This window comes from Rhynchophorus ferrugineus, unplaced genomic scaffold (genome assembly GCF_030347505.1).
Source record: "Rhynchophorus ferrugineus isolate W39M unplaced genomic scaffold, kcgeb_rfMv2 rfM7, whole genome shotgun sequence".
Taxonomy (NCBI): Eukaryota; Metazoa; Arthropoda; class Insecta; order Coleoptera; family Curculionidae; genus Rhynchophorus; species Rhynchophorus ferrugineus.
Window position 1 is genome coordinate 170,975 of NW_027472586.1, and position 18,978 is coordinate 189,952.

At 35.6% G+C, this 18,978-nt stretch overlaps 1 protein-coding gene across 2 annotated transcripts in view; it reads right to left on the bottom strand.

Annotated features, from left to right (window-relative positions):
• Madm (MLF1-adaptor molecule) overlaps positions 1 to 18,978 on the bottom strand; it is a 71,207-nt gene that overhangs the window by 45,494 nt on the left and 6,735 nt on the right. The window lies entirely within an intron of this gene.

The following is an 18,978-nucleotide window of genomic DNA, read 5'->3' on the forward strand; positions in this document are numbered from 1 at the left end:
CTGAAAATATCTTATGCACAACGATTTAAATGTTTTCAGCAGTTTTTCTTAAGCAAATATTTTGTTATTTAAACATCAGTCTCAAACAATCAGCCTCAGGAAGTTATGTGGGACACTAAAATTATACACCAGAATGTTCTACGCCCCAATTAAACAAAGATCTCTGTATGAATCGAATTTGACGGACTAATTGTTTGAGAGGCTACGTACATCTGTTCTAACTCCTAAACATTTTCTATAGGATATCTGCATCCGGCCACTGTGATGGCCGATATAGTTCATCAACGTCACTTTTTGTTTCCACTCAGGACAAAGACGACTACGATGTTTTGGTTCATCATCTTGCAGTGGCCAATATGTTCTTTTCTTATATAAGCTACTTTAGAACATATGGTCCTAAAAGTGTTTCATATATTCATATTTCATATTACTTTGGCAGCGGTTAAATTATTTTTAAATATGTGGAAAATGTCAAATCGTTTTGTTGTAAAATCGGTTCTTTAATGTGGTTTTCATGCAGATTTCTTTATTATGTTACGGTCTTTTACAATAAACGTATAGTGAAAACTGAACTTGAAACAGTACATCGAAAGAAACTTTTTCTTCATTTTTCGTTTGCTTTTGTGCAAAGATACAACTTTTTACTTTAGCCTTCTACCCATTTACTGAAAATTGTCTTTGACTTCTTCATGTATATTGTAGCCGAGTTATCTGGCTCCTTTCTCAATTGCTCTTTCAATGATTCCTAAGAAAAGTATACAAGAGTAGCCTAAGCATTGCTATTTATACCATTTGGGTTTATGATTTGTTGAATAAAGAAAAGGAAATGGAGACGGACAATTAATAAATAAATAATAAGCATATGAAAAATGTGTACAATTTACCTGAAGTAGGTTATTTAATATTATTTTATCAGTTTAAAAAAAAATGTTTTTTAAGGCACAACTAACATCATACGAAGCTATAAGTTTGGGAATTTAATGAGTTTAAAAAGCTAGTTATTTTTCTTTCAGATAATAGAGACATAATTATATTTTAAATTTAGAATGTTCTTCATGAGGTCTGACAAAGGCGTATAGCACTTTTATTCGCATTTGAATAATAAGTTTTTCTTATTATAATCGATAATCTTACTTTCTATGAAAAGCAACAAAAAGAATAAGTGTTAATATAATAATAAACTATTATATATAAAGCAAGCAAATCCAGAAGGAGACAGGTACAACTACGTTCTTCCACAATAGACAGCTAATTTTTGATTAAAAACGACGAAAATTTATTTGACGTTCGTTGTAGCCAACCAGACGAATAGAGCGCGACAATAATCAGCTGTTTTAATACAATTAGATCGACTGTTAAAAAGGCACCGTATAAAAGGTCCTACTGCCTGCGATCATGATTGACGTTTCCTGTTTGTCTCGTTGTTATGGCCCCAGAAGACCCGCCTCGATTGACGAGCGTAAAAGTCGTCGTTTTTTTAAATTAAAAGTAACGATCCTTTAATTCAACGTCTCGTATGTACTATTGAAAATAAGCGCGACAATGTCCCTCGAACAATCGTAAAATTATCGAATAATCGCGACACAACATCCGCTCTTGCAGTAACCGGCCGCCATTGTTATCTGTGAGCGTTTCCTATCGGGTCGAATGAATGAAAACGATGACGCCGAAGTAACATGTGGTGGCCGAGTATCATGGGTTTATTATGTTATTAATGCTTGTATTATATGAAGTATCTAAAATAAATATTTCAACACATCCTTTTCACATAAGCGGATTCATCCATAGATCACAACAATAGATTAAAAAGCAGATAATTCTCTTCTTAAAAAGGTTTTTTTTCTCTCTCTTCTTAAAATTTAAATTACCAAATCAATGATACACATTTCGATCCATAGAAATTAACAAAATATGTTTTGGCATATACAAGGGACTGTTTCCTTCGATTAAAGCTTTTGGTGTGAGTTTTTAAGCTCGTATTGATTATACAGGTACGTCTCCCAGAGCACTACTTGCACTACTCCAAGTGTTTCAGTCCAAAAAAGTCCCATCTAGAATAAATCAAATACCCATCTAGAATCAGGCATCCCGTTCGTGAGAAACTTCATGAACATATTCAGTGTGAGGTTCTCTTTTGACGTCTTACGATATGAAAATAAGCTGCTCATATCCCTACAGTAGATAAACCAAATACAACAATCCCAGTCGTATCCCAGGGTCGCTATCGCAGTTTTTTTAAACCCAGTTTTCCTAACCCTTTCCAGGTTCTAGCTGGTCACTATGGAAAAAGAAAAAAAAGCCCGTATTGAGCAACATTCGAATGATGAAAATGAAATGATGGTTTCCAGAGCTGTCAGTCCTTTTTTTCGAGATGTTTTGAATTACAGTGACTTTACAATATAGCAACCAGCATTCTTAAAAATCGATATATTGACACTTTCCGACATTTCCAGCAGTAAATCTTGAACCATGACTTGACCGTCGTCAACTTAGAAGTAAAATACCACGAATTTAGTGACGAATCTCCGCTGTACTGACCAGATATAGTTCCCCGCGATCCTCCGCGTTACATTAGACGCGCCTGGAAACGGAGAAAGAGGAGAAAGAAACCGGAGAGAGGTACAGAATTAGACCGGTTTCCTAGCCGAAAGCGGCGTATTTATACTAGGGAATCTGGAAGGTATTTTCAGGCCCGGCCATGTCGGGCTATGAGGGGCGACGACGGTTGACACCGTCATTTCTCACGCGTCTAAAATAACAGGGCCGTTTGCAACAGTGGAAGACGGCGCCCGGGGAAATAGGGGGAGACACGGCAACGTCGCCGTCAGATTAAACAATTACTGTGCGTCGCTAAAATGCGACTTACATATTAAAAATAGCCGGTGCCTCTTCGAATAGGAGATGATGTTCGTCGTCCGTGTGATTCTGTTGAAATTAACTGGTTGGAATTTTTAAACAAAGGGAAATTGTTTGAATAATGTCATGTGGCGGATTAAGATGGTCCCTCCTCGTCGTTCGGAATAACAATTCGGATGACTGTGAGGCGAGCAACGTGTGTTACATTCACTTCGTCTATACTTTTGATTACATTACTGAATTCGCACTAAAAATCATGAAAACCATAGCTGAATCATCTTATAATACAAAAATAGTACTGATAATCGTTAATAAGACTCACCTTCATTAAAAATGATCACCAAAAAATGGTACTTACATCAAAGGATCAATAATAATAAGAATAAAATTAGTGCTATTGAGCAATAAGACTCACCTCCACAAAATACAATCAAATAAGAATAAGAAACATGCATTTCATTTACATTTGCAGATGGAGGTTTCACAAATAAAGATATCTAAGATAAAACTCACCTTCACTAAAAATACATATACGATCACTCACACAATAAGACAAAAACAAGAAACGAAAACGTATGGTGCAACTGACGCTAAGAATAAGATTCACCTTCATTTAAAAAAAAACAAAATACGATATAATTTCGATCATTTTATATTTAAATAGTCCATTCAATTCAGTTAAATCTCATAAGATATACCTTCACTTCACAAAATAGGAGTTCGGAAACCAGTTGAATCAGTTTTAAAATGTATGAAAGGTAAGAGTGACCTCCACAAATGAAATCATTCATAATAACAGAGCTTTCATTACTTAATTTAAAGAAAACCTTGAATGTAAGATGTATGTGTCGAAAATAAAATTTACCTTCACTCTAAAAATGAGGTTAGATCAGAAATAACATAGCATTTCTTGACTGACTGATTTTTTCCAGTATGCAGATATAAAAAAGGCAGTTTTAATAATATTCACCTCCAAGATAAACGTATTATATTTATTAAGTAAAACTCAAAAAGTATAGAAAAAAAACGAGTTTGTCATAGCGTGATATTTTAAAATTATCCATGAAAATATACCACGTAAAGAACCTAAAGGAAACGATACGACTATAGAAAGTTCCCATCGATTCCCATTCATCTGGTTAAATGTTATATGCCGTTTACCATTTATAATAAAACGAATCGAACTTAAACTTGGAGATTGAAACAAAACGTTTTATTAGCGTAAAATAAGATTAACAATACGGTTTGACGTCAGAATTTTTTTGCGCGTATCACGTTCTGCATACAACGATGTCGTTTATTTTGCCTCGCCATTACCCAGCAAATTATATTATAAAAGTAATCGCTACACGAAGCGAGCTTTATTTCATTCGTTTAAGCTCATTGTTCTTTTCTAAGTAGACGTTTAGTAAACATGAATTAACAATCACACGAAGAAATGTCTGCTTTGAACCACCTGGTCGTAAAACGTTGCATTCAAAAATACATTTTTGACGAACCGATCAATAAAAATCAAGACGTGTCTCCCCCATAATAGAATAAAAGGACTAATTTACAAATAATATGTTACTAAGACTTAAAATGTATTTGATACATAACATTAATTAAAATAATAAATGTCTGTATATTAAAAGATAAGCAAACTATCTCAAGAACTAACCCTTACCGACATTATTTACATTCAATAATCAATAAAGTACTACGTTACTGAACATTATAACAAAGTATCATAAGTAAGACTATTTTCAGAACTGTAATAATTTCAGAGCATCAAATATAAGTATACATTAGCTTTTTTTTCTTTTTATGTTGGAAACATAAGTAACGAATAATAAATGAAGTAATAGATGTTTGTATATTAAAACAGAGAATATATGAATAAAACAATTTTAACAACTAGGTAATTAATTTTTTACAATTTGGAAATATTAATATAATTGTGTCCTCGATCTGACTGCTCTTCCTGGTTGCTTGATTTAGGTGTATTTCTTTCTATTGGAATATATTCTTCTTCAATATAAGCTTAAACCGTGTTAAAATATAGATGTCTAACGCGAAGAAGTAACACGTAAATATGTGGTTATGCAAACATCTAGGTAATTTTATGCGACTATGACACAACACCAACCATCCGTGGAGCCTTAACAAACGGTACAGTTACGTTATCGTAGCTTCTATATAGACCAGACTTATCACCGGGTACATATCCGCTATTTCCCGTCGTTTCCTTATATTACATGCACGCAATACACTCTACGAGTTTTCTGATGCCCAACTAAACAGGATTTTCTCTTTAATCTGCACGACAATTTCAATCATGAAAATCGTCAAGACGAAACGGCGGGATATTAGAGACGTCGGTTGCTTTGATGATTTTAGGTGGTAATCAGCTGGCAGTAAAAAAAAGTTGGCAAAACGCTTTTTCGTTGTTTGAGTCTCTACAGGACGTCATCGAAAAGTCGGTCTAGTCAGAATTTTGAGCTTGATGAAAATTACCGACTGTGTCACCGAACGTAACATTCTATGATGTAACAGAAGCGTTTAAGGAACTTGAACTTTTCACATACAACGTGCATAAGCAATTTCGCACATCCGACGTCATAACGATGCAGGTTAATTGCTTACATTGCAGGCCACGTGCGTTCCTGCTAGAACGGCAATGCTTCATTGTTATCTGGGAATATAAACATGGTGCCGGCGCATTCAAAGTTATTCATTTTCATTATAATACATGAACGATTAAATCCACAATTAGATTTCAAATATCAAAGGTTCTAGTCATTGTTTTGTCCAAAGGTCTGCTAAGTCTTATATGAATCAATAATTGAATTTTATATAGGTCCTGCATTCATTTGGTTTGAATAACAAATTTCAAAAGGATTGAATAATCTAAGACATTTTTAGTGGTAAAATTGCAAGAAAATACTCTGTTAACCCACTGACTGCAAAACTGCTGCTGCATTTTACAGATAAGTGGTTCAAATTGCTGTATGTATTTATTGCTGTATTTAGAACTTTGTAAAAATGTTTGACACTTTTGCCATTTACAGGGATTATAACTTTTTTACAGTGAATCGAATGTTAGTATACACATTTTCATAAAAAATGTAGTTTTGAAGTCATATATCTTAAGAATTACGAACTTTGAATACATATATTTTGAGAGTTTTATTTTTATCTGAGAGATAACATTTTTTATTAATAACATTTAGCGCTTTTTCCATCTATAGAGTCGTGAAAAATTGCGATTTTTGGCCATTTTCGGTTTTTATTGCTGCTATTTCCGTTCAAATAGTAAGAGGTAACTGAAAATTATAGTGATTGTAAATAATTTTACGCTGAATCGGATGGCAGTATAATAGTTATCATACAACCTTTAGTTATTAGTTTGGGTAATGAAAAATGTATTTTAAAAAAATGGGCGGATTTTAATTTATGTTATGTATCTTAGGAACTATAAACTCTAAAGAAATTTAACAGATTGTAGCCTATTTCACCTCAAAATACATATACTTTGAGAGTTTTATCTACATCCAAAAGGTAACACATTTTAGTACTTTTTCCACTTAACGTTTTTTGCTATTTTCAAGATTTCACTGTCATTTTCACTTATTTAATCGCAAACTAATGAAAATTATAGCGATTATCAAGAATTTTACGCAGAATCGAATGGTAATATTCTAGTTCAGTTACAAGACAAGTCAAAGAACTTAAGATCAACATTGTAAGACTTTCACTGAGTAGTTGCGATTACAGCACCCAAGAAATCATCAATAGATAAATGGTAACGATGATGCCGGACTAAAATGGCTGCGAAGCAAAAAGTTTAACACGCAGATAGGATCGATCGATACGTAAATATGAGCACAATTAAATTCGTGTTAAATCGATCTATATCAGTACAAGAATCAATTCTGTTCGACCAGCACAAAAACAAATTCAGACAAATAAAAGGAGAGAGTCAACGAACCCGATGCTAGGTCAACACGATATTCCTTGAGCCTCCTCGTAGTTGTATCACACCAAAACAGCGAAGTGTTTTAGATGAAAGCGCCAATAAACAAAAGGAGATGCGGACGTGTTCATTTAGGAACACTAGACGTAAATATATTTCTTCTGTGACCAAAGTGGCCCCATGCCATAATAATGTTAACTTCGGGTCACTGCGAAGTTCCATAATCAATAACCGAACATATTTCTATAAGTTATTCGACTAATTAATTTTTTAACACCTGAATAGTGTCTGGGGATGATCTCGGTTGCGTGTGGGACGACCTTTACGGGCGCCGTCTGTCGTGTGCGGACGATCATATTCGCGTGTAGGGAGGACTTTGTACGGAATGACGTAAAGTTGGCCTTCGCGCCGCGCCTATCGAGGTCGGATGGTCAGTGGCCGTGGTTGTCCTTCCTGGATGGTGGTCCGAGAGCTGCAAAGGGCAGGGCTGGTTTTTTTCGGCTGGCGTGGCGTCGAGTCGCAGACGACGGACACGAGGAACGTATCCTGCTGACTTGCGGTTGCCGTGGTGCGTATATATCGCCGGAACGACCGGACGGTTGCAGCAACAAGAATTCGCGAATATAAAACGACGCGTAAGCGCTGGAGCGTGGGCCCGAGTTTTTGCCACAAGCGTTCATTCATATGGCAACAGGTCGTAGGTCTAATTTATGTGCAGCTTTCGCTGCTGTTACTGCAGTGGCTGCGACAGACACACCTTGAAATGGGCGAAAAATGGCAACACGTATAGACTCTACCAATATAATAAGTTTTGCATATATACAACCCACCTTACAGAACAATTTTTGGATTCTAACATCAAGTAGTCTATCAGAACAAGTAGTAATCAGAATGAGCAATGCTTGGAGAATACAGCAGGTGGTGTAGAGCTTTCTATTTAGGCATTTCCATGGTTCTTGTTACCCTGATTATTTATGGTGAGCGAGTGAGACGGAAAGGTCTGTTTTCTAATAGATTTGAACCCTCCGTGTCGCTTTGTATCACCGTTCATTAACGGCCTCTTCTTTCCATTAAATAAAATAATATTTACAAGTAAATTAATAGTTTGTGTTTTCTAAACCCTTTCACATAATATAACTCTATCAATGGATACTTATATTGTTTAAATTTACTCTACGTACTCCTACGTTTTATCTCTAATAAATAACTTAAAATAATTTGAAATACCAATGCTTAAGTAACCGTTTTTAACGGTGATAGGTAAAGCATTAATGAAAACGAAGGAAATTAAACAAACTCGATCTCAAATATAATGCATTTCAACGTTGACGTAGCCATCTTTATATGTCTCTTTTAGATGTAAGCTGTCTGTCATTATGCGAGCTTCGAAAATTACCTTATCCTAGTAATTTTGTTTATAGTGTGTCATTCAACATCTAGAATATCCCTAGTTTTTTGCTTTTAACTTTTGCATTTCTAATATTTGTATTAGTTTAAAATTAAACGATTTATGGAAAGATAGCATAAAGGATTGGAAAAAAAACACATACAAACTAAATTTGACAAATACTCTTTTATGACCCGCTGTCAAATTTCCAGTAAGAAGGATTATCATTTTCGCTTAAAAAATGTTTTGATACTCCGATAACCAAGAACTACTTCACCTTATCATCGATAGTTCAGATTTCAGAGAATCTGATAAAATGTAATCGGGGGTAATGACGACCGAATAGATACGGATCAATCGATCAGATGTTATTAGAACAATCGTCGTTATGCTAATCTGACGGACACAGATTCACTATGTTTGGCGTCAGCCGTTACTTTTTGTCCGATTTTCGATTTCGTGGAACCGGGCGAGATGCGGCAACGCTGTCCGAACGCAGATTAAACAATTATCATTATACGTTTCTAAAACGGCTAATAAAATGCGACTTACATATTTAAAAATATCCGGCGCCATGTACAGAGGCAGTGCGATGGCGTCGACGCGAAATTCCTACGATTTTTTTGGGTTCCACGAAACTCCGAGCCTAATTCTTGATCGACGGGTGTCGATTAAATTGTATTAGTACAGTGACACGTCCAGACCAGAAAGGTAGCGTTACGTTTTACGTCGAACACGCGTGATAATCATTACTGGTTGTAAGAGTATTGAAATATACTCTGGAAATCTGCAGGAGGGGCCTTAAACACTCTTCTAGGGGTGCGGAAGTACAGAAATCAACTAATTATTCGTTCCAGATGCAAATTCACATAGATATACGATGGGTGTATCCTCTCTTAATAATCTTATATTACAAGAATTGCCATGAAACAGTTTTTTCTTTCTTGTACAGTAATGGCGTGGTTAAAGAAGGAAAATACTAACTATTATATAACTTTTAATCTTTGGGAAAATGTATAAATCGAAACTGCAAAGTAGAATAGGCCAACAAACTTTCCAGGTTTTGATAGTACAAATTCAAAGATGACGAAGAAGAAATCAAAACTTCTGGGATCCAGCCGACAGCGATATCATAACAAATTAACCTATAAAATTATGATTCTGATGAAGCTAACGTCAGTTCTTTCTTTGTCACTCTTCTTTCTATTTCATATTTTTTGACTTAAAATTGCTGTCAGGTTCCAAGCAACATCCTGGTGAGAACTCATTCTCTTCAGGTATCAGATGAACAGCAACAGAAAAGGGTGTGAAGTGAGAGATTAGAACTATAGATCATCGGGTGGATCATAGTGAATAAGAAATTTAATTTAACATTATTAAAAAATGAGTTAATGCTTGGTAGAGTCCCACGAAACTATTAAAACAAACTTGGATAATTTCCTCCATTTGGTTAACTGCGACACCTTCAACCAATACGTTGGTGGATACTTAATCTTTTCTGTTTTCGAAGATCTTTTCTAACATAAAGTCAGAATTCGAATGCATACGTCGCCTAGAACAGAATCATTATGACAAATAAGGAAACCGCATCTCGCCGCGCTATAAAAAAACAAAAAGTAAAAGTGTACATAGCCAATTTCGAAAGATCGAAACGGTTTCGTTGGATAACAGCAAACGGCAGCAGCAGGAGAATAAAAAACATACGCGTCATATAAACATATTACGTATACGCCCGTTTATGCATACAAACACACACGTAGAGCGCGACTAAAAGTCCAGATTTAGCCGCAGAGCGGGCACCGGGAGGGGAGGAGCGAAAGGGGACGCAAGTCTGTTGAACCAAATTATTATCGGTCATCTGATATGTTAACCAGCATAGAACGGACCATGTGACTACCGCTCGAATAACATATCGCACATTTCCATTCGGATTATTAAGAGTAGTTTACAAGTGAAGCGCGGAAAGTAATAATTTTAATTCATTCATTACTGGTATAACTGATCGTATTCTAGTAATATACACCAAAGGCGTAAAACTAAAGTTTAGTTATCAAAAAAAGAAGATATTCCTTGGTGTAGTGCGGCCAAAACTATCGCAATTGTACACGTAAGGTCACAAACGGTGGCTTAAAGATGCTCGAAGACCACTAGCCATAAACTATTCCAACTAGGGCACATTCAAGTTTTGAAAAACAACTGTAGTCCGTGGATATTCAGCAAAAGTGCCTTAGTTGAGGTCGTGAGGCCATCAAAGGCGGATTGTATACGATACACTATTTATATTTCGGGAAGAGGAAAAAACAGTTAAGCTGTTAAAGTACTCGCCAAGATGTTCGATACACTTTTGCATACGCTTAAACCAATTTTCAAAGCATTTATTCCATTTCGAATGAGGTATCTTTAAAACATGATTTTTGAACGCTTCAATAGCTTGTTCGGGCGATAAAAATCGTTGACCACGTAGTTTATTCTTCACGAATGGGAACAAAAAGAAGCCATTCGGAGCCAAACCAGGGCTGTACGGCGGATGACCTATCAATTAGATGTTTTGAGTGCACAAATAGTCTCTTGTCTTGTCATTACTGTCACGATTTTATAAAGGTCTTTCGAAGCACCGCGGTTGAATTTCTTAAGCATTTCTTTGCACCAATCGACACGAGCCTTTTTTGAGCGATTGTCAAATTGTGTGGGATCCAACGCGAACATAACTTTATCACAGCTAAGTGTTCATGTAAAATGGTTCATATATGGATCGGTGGAACTAATGCTTAGGGATGCCTCAATCTCACAGGTGACATGACGATCCTGCTTAATCATTTCGCACACAGCATCGATGTTTTCCGGCGCAACAGCCGATTTTGGACGACCTTCACGAAACTCATCGGACAGCGAACTACGACTATCGGATATTCACCAAAACTATTTTATATAGGGCAGCATATTTTGTGTACTCAGCAAATGAATCACTATCAGAACAATATTTATTAAATATATTATACGCAATGAAGACCTTAACAAGGGTGGTCGGAATATAACATTTATATTTTCGGTAACTAATATGGATATTTCAATATACATCTAAAAGTTCGATACTCTCATTTACAATTATCAATACTTCATTGAAAAAAAACATCGATGTATCGGATTTTCAAAAAATATCGATATTTTTTAGACATCCTTATATCAAATATCCTTCTTCTCTGGCGCTTAATTGGTTTCTCGTCTTTCCCACAACTTCCATACACCCAATAGTGCATTTAATACTCCACTTTTCCTAAAACTTGCCTCACTACTGACTTCCTGGAACTTAACCATATTTTAAAATAAAGTTGGTCTCGATATAATTATAGCTGACTGGAACTGGAACGATCAACGCTCATATCATAAAAAAAACAAAAACTGGATAACCAATCGCCACCGATGACTACTGCAGCAATATCGACACGTCGTTCGCCATCTCTATATCTCGGAACTCGTTGGCTTCTCGGTTCGAAATTGGTTTAGGTCTAATTACCGCGGCGCCAGACGGATGCCAGACTGTGCCCGTCGCTCTCTTTCCACTCGTTTCGAGCACCATTCGCCCCGTTTCTCTCCTTCTTGTCGGGTAAATCTTTTTTTTTTCATTTCGGCGACGTTGCCGCATCTCGGTCCCGTCTAATAATATTTTCTTGTCGACGAACGAACAATGTGGGGAAATCGTGGATTCGGAAAGTGTCGGGAAAGTCGGAGCGCATCTTCACCTCGAAATAAACTCGCAACAGGGTCCGGAGAGAAGATTGCCGATATCGTGTGTCTGGAGTCTACTTCTCCGACTCTGAGGTTTCTCGAATTCGACCTACCAATGGGCGTCAACCAAATTCTACGGTACTCAGTTGAAGTGGAGACATTCGGGTTTCAGGATTTGTTGGCAGACCAATACTTTCGTTCAAAGTAAAGGACTGAATACTGAGAATCCACTTTTAACCCGGAGAATATTACCAAAGAGGTTTGAGATATAAAATTCACTATCACGGAAGAACTTGCAACGAAAATAAAATAAACATGAACTCAAGGTTGACTATTTACACGAATTTCCATTTGCAATTATTTGAAAAAGTACCAATTAAAGTCAAAATGTGACGCTTTTACAAATGGATCAAATAAAAAATGTAAAACTGCTGCTGCTTTTTATAAAACAAGTTAGAATTAGTTGGATTAGAAGTAATTGGATGGGTAAAGGTAAAATGTGATTTTTTTTATGTCACTTTTTCCATTTTCAAGTTTTTTGCTCTCATTTCCGCTCAAATAATGGCAGGTTAGTGAAAATAACAGGAATTATAGATAATTTTACGTTGAATCGTATGGCATAACGATTTTTATATAACTTGCAATTTTTAAGTTATACAAAAAGAGTATTTTCAAAAAAAGATCGGATTTCTGTTTATGTAATATACTTGCAGAACTACAAATTTTAGAAAATGTTATCTTAATCGGAGAGACAAAAATTGCTGCTACTTTTTCCATGCAATATAGTCATGAAAATTTGCGATTTTAGGCCATTATCAGTTTCTTTTGTTGTCATTTCCGTTCCAATAATAGGAAGTTAGTCAGAATTACAAGGACTATAAAGAATTTTACGCTGAATCGAGTGGCGGTATAATTATTTGTAAACAATATTTAGTTTTTGAGTTGTGTAATGAAAAGTGAATCAAAAAACGGGTGGATTTCTGTCCAAGTCATTTACTCTAAGAGCTACAAACTCTAGAGTGGATTTCGTTTAGTTCACCCCAAAACGTGTACGTTGTTTAACGTGTACTTCGAAAATTTTATCCTAAAATTTCCCATGTATTATTTTGGTAAAAATTTGCGATTGATTTTGGCATTTTCAGACCTAAGACTACTTCATCACGTCAACTTTGATATAATGTAGCTTCAGAATAACGCGGATCTGACAAGAAGACTCAAAAAGACCGTTTGAGTTAATATAATATTATGTCAGTGCAAATGTAGATTATACTGTTACACAAAATAATATTTTAAGGCATGGAAATAGTAAAATATATATAAATTAAGATATAATCAGATTCGTCGATCATTAATGATGTATCATGTTGGTCATTTTATTTTTGGGAAGGAACAACGCGAATAAAATTGTTTCAAGGTTGCATAAAATCATTATTTAGTCATATAATAGTGAAGCGTAATGGTGATTTATACACAAATTGCGGAAAATGATTATAAATCGTCGGATAAGAATGACTAAAACGGTAGAAAATATGTTTTCACGCGATTTCTGGAAACTGCTTGCGAATAAAAACATATTATTAATAAATAACGCATAGAGAAAAAAAAACAAGTTTATTCGGAGTATGTTGAAACATTATTCATTAATGTATACGATAATAATATATTTTATCGATAAAATATTATGAAAACCCCAAACATACTTGTAACAATTATTTACACAATATTTAATAAATTTATTATTCAAGTGAAAAACAATACAAATGTTTATTTCGAACTGTTTGTGATGTATTGGTGTCCATTTTCCTTTTCGATTCTTAAAACACATAAGATGACAAAAACGTCTGTTTACCTAAAAAAATATGTTTACTCATTTTTTAAAAACATTTCTTTATAATTTCAGTTATTTATTTTAAAGATTTTGGTTTAAACGGTAGATATACAGACGAAAATATGTTTAGCCTAGGAAGATTAGGGTAAATTAGTTAATGTTTTTTAATCATATTCCAAAAACATATAGTACTTATTGGCCATAACTTTTATATAATGCAAAAAATCAATTGGAGGACCTAAACTTGGTAATTTAAAATTTTTCAATGCAACTCATCATCAAACAAAAATATCTTGATTAAAACATAAGTAATTCTGTAAAATTAAATGAATTAAGAGAATGATACATGATAAATTAAAAAGAAATGTAGTTAATTTTGATTATTTCTTATCATATCTTCAAGACAACATATTGTATACAAAAAATATAGTGTTTTCGTCTTTCCCTTATAGTTTTAACCATTCTCTTATATTACATACTTATACATATTACATATTATAAGCCGGTATAATTTTGTATACACTTTAATCAACTGAAAAGATTATCGATTAATCGTCAGTAAAAACTCGAAATAAACATGAAAAAATGATTTATAGATGATTTCACAATGTCAGTTTAAATTGAAAATATTGAGGAACCAATTACAACTGTTGCTGTTGAACACGGATAATTACTAGACGTATTAAGCAGCAGCAGTGAAGAGATACGGTTTCAAACCGGCCTGTCGAACAATACAGATCCAAGCCGCCGCGCTGATTCGAGTAATAAGGAAAAATTTGCCGAATTCTTAAGGTCAGTCCGGCGGCCGAGGTTGCAAGTGAACTAAAAATAATGATGAAACACGCCGATATGCCGATCTCGCTCGCACATCGGACGGGCGAAATCATCATCGGCCAGAAATGATTTGAATATATATTTTTTCAAACGCACGCATAACTACGTAATTTATTCGACGGACATCTGGTAAAATAGCGATAAAAAATCCCGCTCGAAATCGATGGAAAGTGGCAGAAAAATGTTAGTTTTAATGGGGCTCCTTTCACGGACGACAGAGAACGGATTCCTGCGTCTGCAGGGCATATTTTTCACTTTTCAATATTAAATTTTACCAAATTTATGGCCTTCCGCATCATCCTGCACATTTATGATTATCTATCTTCAACAAATCCTGCTTGACTTTGTAGTGAATTTATCTTTTGTAAGAAATACTTTTATTTCTTGGTAAATAAAATACAAATGTTCAACAAAACATTATATTGGTCACTATCTTGATAATATAGGTAATTACTACGGTGATTACTGTAACATTTGTCTATCAACTACGTTAACAAGTACCCTTCGAGAGACTCTAAGAAACTATACCCTTTCTAGTCAAGGCGCCGGTCTCTATATCCAAAAGTGTACATCTCAGCATTCCCATCGCACGGTTCCGATACCACGCCGGTCTCGATTAACGAATGAGTAATCAGGTGCCCTTTACGTAATTCCTCAACAATGTCGTTCCATATTTTCTTACACTTTGGAAGTAACACACATCAGCCAATAATTTCTGCGTTAAAATAAAAAAATTTTATGTCAAAATGCATTCTGAAAGTATACTACATCTGCCAATCACCTTTTCTTCGAACCAACAGCCAATTATAAGGGTTTTTCCCTTTTCCAAATAAGCTGGAGGCCAGGCAGCGGCAATAAAATGTGAAAATGACCGACAATCTGTCAGAGAGGCCCAAAAATACCGTCATTAAGCTATAGAAATGCAGATACTATAAAAATGGTATTTTGGGAAATATAATTATAATTTTATAAACCTAATAAACAATTTTACTATTTTATCTCTGTGACATCTTGAACGGTGTTCAACAAATGAATATCAGTCCACTTCACATTAGAATATACATAAAACTATGAAGCGCAATAGTAATATTTAGGCCAATAATAAAAAAACTAGTGGTTATACCCTTAAAATATTTCTATTTACGGAAAAAACGGTCATTAAAACTTTTTAATAACGATCTCTGACATTCTGCCGTCACCTGCGGACCTCCCTCGCGCAACATCGAAGACTTTTTTTTAAATCGGACTGATACGACCTCGGACACGAAGGGGAACCGTCCGCAAAGTTTTTGGGAAAGTTATCGCTCACCCAACGAAGGATTCCGACACTTGCTCCACGGAGCGGTGAAAATATCCAGCGCTGGCCGACCGTTCTTCCGCCAAATCGTCTCCGCGAGCCGTCCGCGGGGTCGTTGTTAAACGGAATATGATTTATTTCTTTCTAATTGGTCTCGTTAATTAGCGCTTTCTGTTTGCCGTGTGTGGCGGCGAGGCACGTAGCCGCGGTTCGACGACGACGTGGTCTCCTCGACAGACGGTGGTGCTAAGTAGATTTTCATACGCGTAAAACGATTCTGGTTTTTCTCCGATTTCATCGACCTCCTGATTTTTTTACTGCCGGTGCCGATGGCTTAATTACCAAATATTTCAACGAAATTCAACTGAAATACAGAAAAACTCGACCATGATTATAAAATCGTTCAAAGTCGAGCAAATATTAGATTTTCCAGAGAGCAATCTCGCATACTTTATTCTAAAATATATATATCGCTTGATAATACCGAAAAAATGTTGTCGGTCCAATGGAAATCCCGGCATTAGTCAGGATAGGTGAGCCGGCTTGAAATAAACCCCGCTACGTAAATATTTGGAGTTGGTACGAGGGGTCTTGACACGGCAAGCGCTTTAAGTAACCAGCCCAGCTTAGAACAGCACGTCTGTTTGACCATCAATCAATACGGGGATGCTGATATTTACCTATAATACTATTTCGAACCAGATCTGATTAAACAGATTAAGAGAACGAATCTTTGTTGTAATTTATACTTAGTCTCAAATACTTCCAACGAAAGTACCAAGTGGTTGATTTTTTCTGTTAAAAATACTTTTATACTCTTTAGTTTGAGACTAGAACTACGTACATAAAAAATGCAACTCATAGATTGATATTCTTCTGTTAAAAGTGCTTCTATATTCATTAGTTTGAGAATAAATATCTTGGTATGCATTTAGATCGACGCCTAACCTGGAAGAAGCACGTACTCTCGAAACAGAAACAACTTGGACTTAAATTATATCAAATGTATGAGCCAGGGCGCGAATTCAAGTTATCATTAGATAACAAGGTCAAGCCTATTTGGTCATATAGAATCCAATTATGGAGTACCGCTAGCAAATCTAATATATCCATCATTCAACGGTTCCAAAATAAAGTGTTACGTACCATTATTGACGCTCCGTACTATATTTCAAATGAAGTGATACAACGCGACATTCCTCTAGAAACAATAACGAGTAATTCAACGTGTTTGTGTGAAGTACTTCGAAGGAGTGTCAGTGCATCCCAATGTACTCGCTAATCAGCTAAATATGCGACGTGATAGTGAAGTACGTAGACTAAAACCTTTAACACCATCTGATCTGATTATTGGACATATACAGAGTTTAGAATAAGACTAATTAATTAAGATAGTACTTTATATAGGAGATTACTTAATGAAGTGATTTTCTACATGCCACGTATATAAACATATAAAATTATAATATGTTGCATACATAGAAAATGCAGCTCATCAAAATAAAATATCATTAAATATGTCCATTTTCTTCGCTTTATCTCATGGACGATATCTGGACAATTGTTTTTTGACGTTGATTGAATAGATTGCTTGAGCTATGCAACCTTGTTACAGTCATAGAAGCGACTGATGTCATGTATTCGATCAAAACAAAATCCTCGAGATATTTTAATGATTTTAGGTCTACTGGTTCCATTGAAAATGCAGAGAAAACAGCTGAATCAGCTGAACTACATAAAACAAACTGCTTCCTCACTATCAAGAACGAAAACAGACAGACAAGACCGATAACGACATCAGTCACTCCAAAATAAGACGAGACGCCTTCCACGAATCAGAAAACTGGAGCCCAGCGTGGGAATTAAAAGAGAAAGTCCATAAAATATCCGAGCAAACGCGTTAAATCGATTTTCACGTAATCCACGAGAAAAAAATTCAGAATTCAAGTTCGTCGATTCGCTGTTATCCAAACAATGCCGCTTTCGTGGATCCGTGCCAGCCGGTGCGTAAAATATGGAGCAGATACTCCAACAGGAAAATAACGATACCTCCAGAGAATTATTATCGAATCTCGTTAATTAATAAAACATCTCCTGACATTAACAAAGAATCACGAAAATATTGATTTACAATAATAGTATGTCATACAGAAATCATAAAAGAATCATTTGTTCCTGAATTTCTATTGGAACTACTAAGAATTTAGTACAAACGCCAAACACGACATAGTGCTTTTGTGTGACTTTTCATCGTTGTAAAATCGGTTTTGTGCTACCAATAGTATTAAGATGCAAAAGGAATTTTGTTTCTGAAATATAAGCTCAAACAACCAGCTCAATTGCTGCCACATCCAGCTTATTCGACAGATTTAGCTCTCCTTGACAGACATTTATTTCGCGGACAACGATTTTCATTCAAACGAAGATATACTTGAATGCTGTAGAGGACGTGTTCAGGTCTTGGGTAAAATCATAATACCTTAAATTGGTCGATAACTGAACATGCCGAACTGAACGGGGGATGCCTGAACATGATTGAAATCTTACCGAAAAATAAACCCAAACACCAAAACACCCTTTAATTATGGGGCATCCCCTTCCATAATACCACGTCCCGTTATTTTTCGATTTGGGCGATTATCGCGGGAAAATTTCGTTTGTTTTTTCTTTCCCGCCGATCTATATTTACCGATGTCATAACACCCGAATACACCGGTCGTACGTATCAAAATATCTGCCGATATTAACATAATAACAAATCGAAGAAGTTCACTGACTCTGGCCTGTCTACCTGCTGCTGTTGCTGCTGTGAAACGCCGGCGACAGGATGAGCTCGGCCGTTACGTAATGCGGTCGAATTTTTGAACGGTTTCCAGGAGTTTGATTCGCGCCAAATTCATCGAAAAACCTGCATCGGAATCCACCGAGCTGGAGAATCGACGAAGAGAAACAATGGGATTTTTAAATGGCTTTCGGATTACTCACACGACAGGAAGAATCCACCAGACAAAACCTCTTATCCACTATTATTTTCAGAATCAAATTAAATAATACAAGTAACAATTAGTTAAAACTATAGAAAGAGTCTTTTCATC